This window comes from Cyprinus carpio, chromosome A8 (assembly GCF_018340385.1).
Source record: "Cyprinus carpio isolate SPL01 chromosome A8, ASM1834038v1, whole genome shotgun sequence".
In the NCBI taxonomy this organism is placed as follows: domain Eukaryota; kingdom Metazoa; phylum Chordata; class Actinopteri; order Cypriniformes; family Cyprinidae; genus Cyprinus; species Cyprinus carpio.
Genome location: NC_056579.1, coordinates 21856763 through 21869278, shown reverse-complemented (window position 1 = coordinate 21869278; position 12516 = coordinate 21856763). Strand labels below are relative to the sequence as shown.

Genomic DNA, 12516 nt, shown 5'->3' with positions numbered 1-12516 from the left:
ATTTATCATTCACATCAAATGCACATCCCTAGTGCTGACCACAGCAGCTTTACGCAATCCGGGTTAATGTCCATTTTGACAGCTGAGAGTCACAATGCTTCACTAGGGCTGTATTTTGATGCTGAGAAGACACCCAAAATGACAGCTCTAATTTGTTCTAATATACACTAATACAGTACGTTTTAAAATAACCTGTGCAATTTCATAAGAGCAATTACAGCAGGTGAAGACACATTCTCTTGTACTATCTCTTAAAGATGCACTATGTATTTTCCCTAAATATATAAATAGTACTTTTGTCAGATGTAGGTGACTTTGTTTCTTCAGTAGAACACAAATGGAGATTTTTAACACAAACCGTTGCAGTCTGTCAGTCTTATAATGGAAGTGGATGGGAATCATGGCTAAAAACATACAATAAAGAAAAAAAACATACACAAACAAAACCAAATTAAACCCTGCGGCTCGTGATGATACATTGATGTGTAAAGACACAAAATGATCAGTCTGTGCAAAGAAACTGAACAGTATTTACTGTATATCTCTCAAGTGGACCACTGACACTCCTAATTGAGATTGTAGATAGAGTGTCAATGGTCCATTTGAGAGATAGGTGGCGGTAATGCACTTATAAGTCTGCGATCCACCATAAACGCAAGAAGAAGAAGAATTGTATTGTATATTGAATTGACCCGTGAAACACTAACAAATTCTCAACCTGTTTTATATTCTTTACACTATTCCTCCAGTACTTGAAGTCATTTTTTTAAAGTCAGCATGAAATTGCATTTACATTTTACTTTCATTGTGTGACGGATTAAAAAAAAAAGTGATGCCAAAGAAGAACCATTTTGGGTGATCAAAAGTCATAAAAGACCTTGAGTGTAATGAAAATATTCCATGGATGTTATTTTTCACTGAACCATCAATGCCAGTCAAGAGCCTTTATTTTTAAGAGTAGAACAAAATAGGTGTACAGGAATGTGTATAAAGACATTTAATCATAGGGATGTGACTGAAGCCAATTACAGAAAGGCAAGGATAATGACTTCAAAACGAATAACCAATTTTATCAAATAATAGAAAAAAATTCAATAGAATCAGTCACTCCTTGTTTCTACAGGATAACAGAGCCAGGTGACAGCCTGTTATTTTAGATAAGCATTTAAAATTACAATGCAATACTGAGTGTTAAGAGAATGGGTGTAAACTCTATGAATGACAAAGAGCGTGTTGCAGTTTCTGTATATTGTGTGTCTTTCAGAATTCAGAGCTTGTCATGAATGACATCAAATAAGGTACCACATTATAAACATTTTCTTCTATTTGATATGTGTATTTAAATACATAAAACCTTCCAAGAGAGAAATACAGTGTGATGCTTTTCTGTTTTACTTACTCCCGCAGCCCTTGAGCAGACATGTGATGTAACACCGTGTCTACAACGAGTGTGTCACAACGGCTCGAGGCTGTCTGTACCAGACACGTCTGAGAAATAGAATGGGAAATTCATTTAACTCGCTTTGCTTTTTATTGGTTTGTAGTGTAGGATCAATTGGAGCGATTTCTTATTAAAGTATAGCTATGTATTTAATCCCATTTTATTGACCAATATCTTTGCGGTTACACTTTATAATAAAGTTCACTTGTAAGTCATTTATAAGTGATTAGTTAATGATGAACTAATCATTTATAAAACATTCATAAATGATTAATAAGTGATATGTTCTTATTTTTATGTATGTTTCGTAGATTCAGTTATAAATCATTTACAAGTGATTAGATAATAATGAACTAATCATTTACAAAACATGACTATACATTCACAAATGATTATCAAGTAATATGCCAACGATTTACAAATCTGTCATAAATTAAACCTTTTTAAATCTTAAAAAAGTAGCATATCATGAAATAATCAAGCAGTTAATATATTATTAATCACTTATAAGTCACTGAAATGTCAACATTGTACAAGTATCTCAATAGACAATTGTTAATCAATAACAAATGATGATCAAACCAATAGTAAATGATCAGTATATAATTTATGTATGATTTGTTAAAGTTGTAAGCTGGTCTGTTAAAAAGCACAAAAATAAATTTAAAGAATAATAAATTATTTGTTGTCAAGTGAATAAACGTGTGTAAATGACTTATAGTCAGGGGATTCCAGTGGGTTGTGTTAAATCCTTTCTCTCATCAGCACAGACTTGTTCTGCGTGGAGTGTGTGGGATCTAGTGATGAAGTGAACCGGTTTTACGCTCCACTGAAGATCACATCAGGTGCACAGCATTAAAATACTCCATGTGTGTCAGAGAAAACATCTGTCTATACCCTCACCAGTCAGCACTGCTGTACATACTACTAAGTGTTCAACACCTGTTATAGATGTTGTAAATGCATGAATAAATCAATTACAAAAATGCATCCATTGTAACAGGTGAGGAATAGCAGAGATGAATTTTCACATTTGTACATTTGTTACAGCAATTACGGGATGTAGAAAGTATTTTAAATGCCTTGTATACAAGTACAGATCATTTGTAACGGTTAAGAAAGTTCTACAAATGATGTGTAACTCAAGTGATGAATAGTTTACACTTTAGATTAGGGGATGCAAATTTACATTTCCTTCAGCCAAAGGTTTATTCATTTCACTTTTGGAGTGAAAGGGCTTTTACAGTTGCCAAAAATAGAATTATTTATATTAAAATCAAACTAGCAACCCCAATGTCAGATGAGAAAAAGTAACGCAAAAGTAATGTAATGCATTACTTTCCATAAAAAGTAACTAAATAACACAATTAGTTACTTTTTTAGGTAGTAAAACAATACTGTAATGCATTCCAGTTCCAGTACCTTTCTCCAACACTGGTTACAGATACACACCCCTAGTTAACAGAGTCTGTTTTGATTTGATGTTGATTTTAAAACTCCCTTGCTGAGTGTGGTTGGTTAAAAGGGTTAATAGCTTAATTCTTCTCCCTGAAGCAGGTGGAAAATAGTCCCCAATAATGTCACCTGAGACCTTCATCCATTTACTGTAAGCATGCATGCTTGGAGAATTGAAACACTGGGCTATATAGCATATCATGAGCACATTAATTATGGCTGCTGTTGTGCTGTTGCTGTGCTGTCATTGCTGGTCCCCATGCGTGAAAGACACTGGGATCCTGTACTCGCAGCTGAGAAATGGGCCAGACCTGCTCGGTTCTATCTGCTTGGTTTTTCCCTCTCTCCCTCCTGACTCGTGAAAATGAAAGACAGAGAAAACTGGGGAGAAAACAACTAAAAAACAGATGGCTGTCTTTTTTTTTTCTTTTCTTTTTTTTGTCTGTATTTTAATGTTATTTTAATTAAATATACAGTTCAGTTAGTGTTACCTTCAGCATGTTAATTAATTACATTTTTTATTTATTTTTCTGAGTAAGACCTTTTCAGTGAATATTTGGTTGATCTACATCATAATACAAGGCTGAGGTGCATTTCCCAAAAGCATCTTTAGCCAATCATTAGATGCCATGTTCAGTACTGCAACGAGAAAGCTGGTGACTACATTAAACAAATCCATACACAGCAAAAACCAATCCAAACACAAATAAAATGCAATTCAAAAAAAATAAATCACTCAATTTAAAAAATGACAGAAGCAGTTGTTTGTGTAAATGAACTATAATAATCTGTCATTAATTGTGATCATTTAACTAGCAGAGGTTATTACTCCACCACTGCGCATGACTCCATTAACAACAATGCTATTTTGTTGAACCAAATGACAGAAGTATGAGCATGTTACTGAGGCTTTGGGAAACAACCAAGGGAAAGTTCACACAAAAATTAAAATTTTGGAAAAATTAGTAAGGAAGTCAATGACTACTGTCAACTGCTTGGTTACCAATATTCTTCAAAATATATTTTGTGCTCAACAGAAGAAAGAAACTCATTCAGTTGCACAACCAAGAAAAAAACTGGACATTTTGAACATTCAGAGAAAGTAATGTGAACATTAGCAAAATGTTTTAGAATATTTTGTTGGCTGGGTAGTTGAAAAATTAACAGAAATTCAAGAATTATTTTAAAATAAATTGAGCAAGACCTTAAACTTTACTAACAATCCTGTTACAATTTTAAAAAATAAATTAATAAAGGTTAAAATCACACCATGTGAGAAACAATGAGAACAGAAATTACATTCTACTGACTGTAAGCAACTGCCCATCAACTTATTCTACTAACCGTAACCATAACCTAACAGTCTACTAATACTCTAATGAGAGTTAGTTGACATGTAGATGCAAAGTTATTTATAGTCAAATGAATTTCTTAAGGGAACCATCAAATTAAGTGTAACCTTTTCTTTTCCACCACTGTTTGTAATTTCATTCATTTAGCTTGTTAATTATTTGATAAAATGTTTTTGTCTTTGGTGTAGTATAAATAACCCCAGCTTGGTCTAAAAAGTAAACACTGCAAGTGGTTCACTTTCTCCTTCAGTTCCATGATCTGAGATTTCACCAGCAAACCGAAGTGAAGATTTAAAGCCACTGTTCAATTTTATGCTATTTGCCTTGATGCTGCAGTCGTGATCCACTTTATTGAGCTACGAAAATACTTAGCTGACCTAAATTGACCCAGAAAGTGCTGTTGCCAAACTATTACTAGAATGTGCAGACTCTGTTATTTGCACTGTCCATTGTTTCATCCAGAACTCTTTACTACGTGTTTTAATATCCTCCTCTATCTAAGAAATAAAGCAAATGTAATATTTATGGTGCAGTAGATTACAGCTGTAATTCAATACAGTGATAAAAAAGCCTTCATACAAAGCGAGGTGGGATTCCAGTCATTTCTTTTTCCCTGGGAGCCGTGCAAGTGGTGATATCTAAATAGATTTAGCTGTTGATTGACAGCGCAGGGATGAGCTGTTATTGGCTGGACCACAGTGTTGTGTTTGCTGAGGTTGTGAGGTACAGTCTCCCGTGGTATTGTGATTTTTCTACACTGTGGAAGCCCAGCATGCTCTCTGCCTGTCACAGAACTACATTAGCGTTCATGATTGACAGAGGAGGAAAGAGACTTGGCTGATTTCGAGGTGGTTTTGTAACATAATGAACCTAGATATTTTAAGGTAACAGCCGCTCCCTAAAAGTGTGAAGTAAGCAGTCCTACATTTCTGTCATATTTTGTTACATTTTTCAGTATGCTGTGTAGTATAGGAAAATGATTCTTTGGCCAGTCACAAAAATGGTCACAGGTCTGTTCTGACTATGAATAGTAAAAGAAACAATGCTAAATGTAATCAATAAGATGCTATAGAGTTCATCCATGTGCTTTTTTTTTGTATAATTTACTTTTGTGTTATGGGTTACTAATTATGAGTAATAAAAAAAATGTTTTTGTACTCATTTAAACTAGATGCATGTACTTACAAGCCCCTTGGACAAAAGCTCGACAACGAGGAAGTCTATACTGTTGTTGCGTTTCTAGTATAGATTCTTGTTGTTCTGCTTATTTTTACACTGTAACTATGGCCTGGGACAGAGGCCAACAAATTAGTGCAAAAAATTGAGCGTACAGACTACACAACACATGGTTGTACCTAAACATATTATGCGTATTATGCAAATGTTGAAATTTACGTCAAATGCACGGTATGCACACCCTAGTGTAAAAACTAAAGTATACATTGGTTTGACATGGCCTTAAAGGGATAGTTCACCCAAAAATGAAAATGATCAGAATCAGAATTTCACAACATGTTGTTTTTGTTAAATGTTGATACATGTTTAAAATAAATACAAGATGTTTGAATGTTTGATTTAATTAATTAATTTATTTGTTCAGGGACAATTCACCACATATAGTCTGACTAAAATTCATAAATATGACGTAATGAAATATTGACTAAATTAATAGGATATTTTTGCCAAAAGACAAAAAAAAGAATCCTGTAAAAGTTAGGTTTACATTTAGAACATGGCCTAGTTTTCCCTCTGGAAGCACTGCTGCAGCCTATGAACTTTTGTTTCTTGATGAACTGATAAACACCTGTGCACAGCAACTCTCAGAAATTGCATAAAGCCAGCCAATCAGATCAGAACAAGCCATTTTGAGATTGTATTGTGTCACGGTTGTGATTTTTGAATATGCATTAGACACTACGTGTGTGTGCCACCTCAGGCCGTGACTAACAATGCTGTAACAGCTCTCTGTTCATGCTGGAGACTCTCAGGCTGTTTTCAGAGGAGTTTGCTGGAGTGTCCAACTGCATCAGATCTGAGAGCTCTAGTCGTTTCTCCAAAAGGTTAAAATGAAACTTTCAGCATTAGAGAGAAACCTCAGGCCATAGCAGATTGATGGATGGTGTGGAATCAAATCTCTGTCAAGGTTGCGGTCCTGTGGAGAGCCCTACTCTGACAGACTGAGCATATTTTTCTTTCATATCACAGAAGTTCTGCTTTTGAAGAGGTTTTTTTTCCCCTTCTTTTCTTTTTTACACGTGATAAAAGGCTCTGAAATATCTAAGGTTATCTGGGAGTTCACTGTTCACTACTGCAGTGTTTTAAATAATTAAAGCAAAGCAAAGATAACAGAGACACAGCCAGAGCTGCTGAATCAAACATGGTGAGAGGGCAACATGATTGATGACAGATAAAAATGTAGACTGTATATTGTCTGCTATGTTAAATAAAGTTTGTGAAACAGAATACATTATGCAATGATACACATTTCAAACAGTAGTATGCTACACATGACACCATGTTGCTTGTTTAATTCAATAAGTAGCATACAGTTATCGCCTCTGACATAAGACATTTTGAATTCTGAATCTATTTTGTGTGTGTGTGTGTGTGTGTGTGTGTGTGTTTGTGTGTAAGTGTGTGTGTGTGTGTGTGTTTGTGTGTGTGTGTAAAAACAACTATTTGAAATCAAAAAATGAATCAAGAAAAAGGTGACAATTGCAGCCAAGGTCAAGTCAGCAGCATTATGGGATACAGTAACCAATGCAATGTGCTCTGTTGCAGAGTGCACACTGAATATTTTGCAGAAATAGTTAGTATTGTTAGTATGTTATGGGTAGGATCCATCAGGATTGGTTTAGCATGTGAACTAGCTATAGTCAATACTGTTAATATAATTTAAATAATTTCACTTCACAAGGTGGATATTTTATTGATTAAATATTATAATTATAATTCCCTTATCATCTCATGTGGTCTTTATTTTTATAATTATTATTATTAAATGTGATCAGACTACAGGAAGCAGAATTCTTTCTTCTTCTGTTTTGTCCTAATGTCCCATAGGCTGATCATCAATAACCAGCTAAACTAATCACCCGAAGCAGGATCACTTCACTTTAAATTGCTATCAGAGTTGAAGGCCAAGAACAGAGATGAACCACCCTTAGAATTTAAAATAACAAACATGCAGATATTTAGATTAGGTGTAACTATTATAGTCTGCAAACAAATATTAACTGGGGATTTTGTTGGCATTTTTGAAACTGAGGTGGGATTACTTCCTGGAATTGCTGTTAGCTCAGAGTATTGAAACACTGTTATTGTGTACTTTTAATTTATAATGCTTATCCACATTAGCATAATTCTTTTATTTAAACCTCTTTATATTGCAGAATGCATTTCTAATTCTGTTCATGCAGAAATTTATTAATGTGTTCAGAATTCTAAAAGGGCCACATAAAGAGATTTAGAATCAATTACTCATCATCATGTCGCTCCAAACCTGACTTTCTTTTTCACTAAAGCACAGGAGATATTTTGTAGAATGTACAAGCTGCCCTTTTCCATACAAGGGGAATCCCCCCAAAAAAGAACTGAGAATTCTCCCAAAAATGAAAAGCACTATAATAGCATTAAAAGTCTTTTGAAGCCATATGATAGCACTATGTGAGGAACAAACTGAAATTTTAAATGATATTCACCCCCCAAAAATAAAATTTTGCCATAATTTACTCAAAGCATGGAACTAAAAAGAAAACTTAGATATTTAGTTTATGTGACCATTTATTTTCTTTGTAAGGACAAAAAAACCCTACATCATTTCTTAAAATATCTTCTTTTATGTTCCACAGAAAAAAGAAAGTGAAAGGTTGAGCAGGGGCATCGCTAGATTTTACTGGAGCATAAACCCCAGTGAAATATACCGCTGTGATCCCATAAAATTTTATTGATAAATCCTTATGTGTCATTTTGATTGAAATATATTGTCCCAACCTGAGAATATTTTTCTCTGACAATATTTCATCAATCAAGTCATGTGTTTTTGATCAGTTTTCAATCAGCAGATTGACAAATGAATCACTCTTTTAGATCTAAATCGTTCAAATGGGTTCGCAAAAAGGTCTGAAATTGTTCGGGATTCAGTTGGATTCTTGAAGACAGTTCACTCATGCACTGAATCATTTGCAGGGGTTTCACACACCAAAATAATAACTAGATATTTTATTAGACAGAGAACAAAAAAAAGGTGGCTATTTATGCATTGTAAGAAACAAAACGTGCAAATGTCCTATCACTTGTCAATGATGAAGTAGCTCTTAATTGTGTATGCGGCTTGTAAAAGATTCTCTTGTAAAAGTATCCAATATAATATACATACCAATTTATTTATATCCACAATGATTATCAAAATACGAACACAAGTTTTCCACACTCTTTCAGTACTGATAAAAGCCTATAGAAATGGCCCTGAGGGAGACAATTTTGATTTTATTTTATTTATTTTATTTTTTTTAATATCCTCACACACAAAACAAAAGAGGTTGACATCGTAAATCATTATCGATCACTGTCACTTTTGGGTGAGCTATCCTTTAAAAGGCCACACTACAGTCCAGTTCGGATGCAAAAGGATGGGTCTTTTCTTCCCAAGGTAGATGAAACTGTGCCACTGTTGTCATTAATAATAACATTTCAGTCAAAGTTTCAACGTGTGGATTTGCACATGGTCAAATATCCCATCAATCCATCTGACCATGCATGATGCAGATATCAGAAACGACCCTCACCGGCATTCATATTGAATATGTTCGTTGTAAAAAAGAAGCAATTTGCAAAACTACCTGAACATTTTCCACACTGGCTCTGGAGTTTATGGATGCTGATGTTTTAAAAATTGATTTTTTTTGCACAGTGAAGTCCCTTCATAAAGGAAATTCAATAAAGCAGCTTCAGCGATCAATATCAATACAAAAAGACTCATGCAAAACCCTCTTTGTTTTGAATTATTCTAAATGTTTCAAGCATTTCCAATGCATTGTGTTTATATGTGCACATAAACCCAAGCTCTGGTTTATGTGGCAGGCTATAACCTTCTCATCAGATGGAAGCTAAAAATAGTCGAGCCCCCCTCCCCTTCCTTGTTTCTTTCTTTCTTCACCTGCCTCTGCTCACCTTTTTTCCTCATCCTCCCTCACCACCTCATGGAGAATCCCACCCTCCGTTTCTCCACACAAGTGTGCGACGACACCACCTCGACTGTGAGCGTCCTTTATGACTGAACAACAATGACTCATTCCACTAGTCGCTCTCCAAATCAGTAAAGTTCACAAGTATCAATAACCTCCCGTGTGTTTCCCAGACACGTAACGACAGAAATGCACTGGAGGCGAAGCCGCTGGGGGGGGAAATCTGTCTCCTATAGGTCTGTTAAATGTTATCGAAGGCAGTGTGAGAGTGTGAATGTGCGTGTGGCAGGGGAATAAGAGATAAAGCGATTGGAGCGCATGCGGTGCCAGCGCGTGCTTATGGATGTTTCCACTAGCAGCCGCGTATATTAGATCCAGCGCTCGCGGTTCGCACGGGATGGATGATCGTGGTGCGTGAGAGTTTGCAGATCTATGTGCTTTTGAAGATTTCAGATGTCCACACGAAGATAAAACCAGAAATTCCCTGCATTATGAAGGCCAGTCGATGGTTTCCGTCAAAAAATGCTGAGTAAACATTCTAAAGAATGTGTTTATGTGAAGATAAATGCATATGTAAAATATATATATGTAAAAAGTTTCTTTAATAATATTAGCTAATTGATATAAGTCAGTGTAAAGTGATGGAAAAACAAACGTGTGCGTGTATTTCTTATGAGAAGCAGCTTTGGAGATGCTGAATGAGATGAAAACATGACACCTCGGTGATCCAGGTTTAACAACCCAACACTTTTTTTTTTTTTTTTACTATTTTACATGGCCTAATTTCAGTGCTTTAGCTGATTTATCTGCAGTCAAACCAACCATATTTAGACTGAATAATGCTGAAGTGAATTCAGAAAAGTCTTACCTGAGTCCCTTCAGATGGACGTGAAGGTTTGCGCTCCTCAGTGAGAGCGAGTCAGTCAGCGCTGCGGTCAAAGCACTTGTCTTTGATTCTTAATGTAAACACCACAAACTACTTCGAGAAATCTTACTGTAACACAAGACTCCTTATATTAGTCACTGCGGGATTTTTGGGCTCGGTTTGCGTTATGTTGGCAGCTGCTTGTTTGCACTGCTTCTGTTGTGTCTGTGTACTGAGTGTCCTCGGCGCGCCAGCATCACTGAGTTGAGCGCGCTCTTCCACTCTCCTCAGCAATACGCGTCCACTCCGCTCGCTCGCGCGCGCTCGGCTTTGTTCATTCCTCCATCCAAGACGATTCATCAGCGCGAGACAGAGAGGGGGGGCAGGAGAGACGTTTGTGTGCAATGGGGTTGGGGTGGGTGGGTCAAAATGACAAAAAATATTGTTGATGTTATTAATATGAACGTACGTGAGTGTTTTGATACATGATTGAATATTCAGAAGCAAAATTTGTGGTTAATGTGATGCTGTTGAATTAAGCGACACGTGCACCCCTGTCCAGATGATGATGATGGTTTATTCTTACCTTGAGAGAGAGAGAGAGAGAGAGAGAGAGAGAGAGAGAGAGAGAGAGAGAGGCACACATTGGAGGAGATCTATAAGATAATGAATTACGACAAAAGAGCTATCAAGTAATAATGAGGTAATAATTGGACTAGCTACACCAGAGAGCATTTAAAACTCAATGTGAACACATTAAAATAGAAACAGAGTGAATCTCATAAAGCCTGAACACGCAGGTCATACTGCACACAAATCAAAAGAAAGAAATAAGAAAATGAATCCTATATTAGGACCATAAGGGAAGTCATTGTGATATCAAATTCATGGCATTTGAAAAGATCACCCAAAAAAAAAAGCTGTCATGATTTACTCAACTTCATAGTTTCAAACCTATATGACTTACTGTACTTTCTTCTCTGGAGCACAAAATAAGTTATTCTGAAGAATATTGGTTTTTGGACTATTATACTATTTCTCAAATGTCTCTTTTGAGTTTCACAGAAGAAAGAAGATGGAAGAGGTTTGGAATAAAATGAGGGTGAAATGATTTTCAGAGATTTCTTTTCATTTAAGTACTTTCCCAGCTAACACCTTCTAAAACATTTTGCTAATGTTCCCATTAAGTGAATTTTCTCAGAACGTTTATATATATAATTGGTATGCTATATATATATATATATATATATTATAATATATATATATATATATATATATATATATATATATATATATATATATATAATATATATATATATATATATATATATATATATATAGCATACCAATTACTTTTAATGGCAGGTAATATACTAATAATGAAATTAAAGGTCACTTAAGTGTACTTAAACAGACTTAAGACTTTGTAACAATGTCAAATTAAAATTCTACTTGAAAGTACATTTTAAATCATTATGTTTTAAAACTTATTCAGTATTACATAATATTAGTTAATATATTTTACATTTAGTAAATTGCAACAACATCATTATAAACGTGTAATTACAATATATTTAAATACCAGCTGATTCACAAGTTTCAATAGAAGTGACATTAAATTATTGTAGTTTACCATAAATGCTTGTCAGTACATTCAGCAGTATACTTCAAACACATTTCAAAGACAATATAAGTAATTGCATTTAAAGATAGACTTAAGTCTTACTTAAGTGAGTCAAAATCACTTTCAAGTTCAACCAGTTGGATTTAATATACTGTCAAATTAAACTATAATACATTTTCAGTTATTTGTAAATACTGTTAAGTGTCTGAAAATACTAGTTTCAGTTCGCACTTAAGTGAATTATTTTAAAATACCTTATTTCTATAATAAGTGCTCTTTTTAAATGTGTATTAAAGTGTACTTTTTTCACACAGGGCAACATGAAGATGAGTAAATGATGACAGAATTTCCAACCTGGATCATTTCATACATATGTCTTCACGTATTTTACTTACTAACCTTGTCTTTGTGAGGTTATAGCTAATGTAACTCCTGTCACGACCACGTAAAGCCACTAAACCTACTGGCTTTCATTTAATACACAGAAGGATTTCTGAAAGAGACTGTTTACACAGAAGACAATCCTCCCACAGGAATTACATCAGTCTCACATAACCAGGAGCTCATCCACCAAGAACAGTCATCCCATCTCT

At 34.9% G+C, this 12516-nt stretch overlaps 1 protein-coding gene across 1 annotated transcript in view; it reads right to left on the bottom strand.

Annotated features, from left to right (window-relative positions):
* LOC109110044 (protein dispatched homolog 3-like) overlaps nt 1-10610 on the bottom strand; it is a 42513-nt gene extending 31903 nt beyond the window's left edge. Inside the window, exon 1 of the mRNA XM_042762792.1 lies at nt 10303-10610. The gene's annotated coding sequence lies outside the window, so the exon portion shown is untranslated. The remainder of the gene's footprint in view (nt 1-10302) is intronic.
* Between the last annotated feature and the right edge of the window lie 1906 nt (nt 10611-12516).